The sequence below is a fragment of the Bubalus bubalis genome, chromosome 9 (assembly GCF_019923935.1).
Source record: "Bubalus bubalis isolate 160015118507 breed Murrah chromosome 9, NDDB_SH_1, whole genome shotgun sequence".
Lineage (NCBI taxonomy): Eukaryota > Metazoa > Chordata > Mammalia > Artiodactyla > Bovidae > Bubalus > Bubalus bubalis.
In genome coordinates, this window is record NC_059165.1 from 60465002 (window position 1) to 60465290 (window position 289).

The following is a 289-nucleotide window of genomic DNA, read 5'->3' on the forward strand; positions in this document are numbered from 1 at the left end:
GGCAGAGTCCTAGGTGAAGTGGCAGGGCTGGGAGGGAATTCACATTTAGGGGTGGGGGGAAGGATAGTGCTGGAGGAATGGGGGTGTCCCAGGCAGGCCCTGACCACTGTGGCTTCCCTGAGCTGCCCTGCAGCCCAGCACTCTGTGTTCCATTGCCTGTTCTCCACCTGCCCTAGGCCCCTCCCCTGGTGCTCAGGAGAGAACCCTGAAGCCCAGGGAGAGCCAGGGTCCAAGGCATTGGCTGAGGCGTCAGAAGTAGCAGGTGTGGAGCTGGGAGCTGTGATGTGGA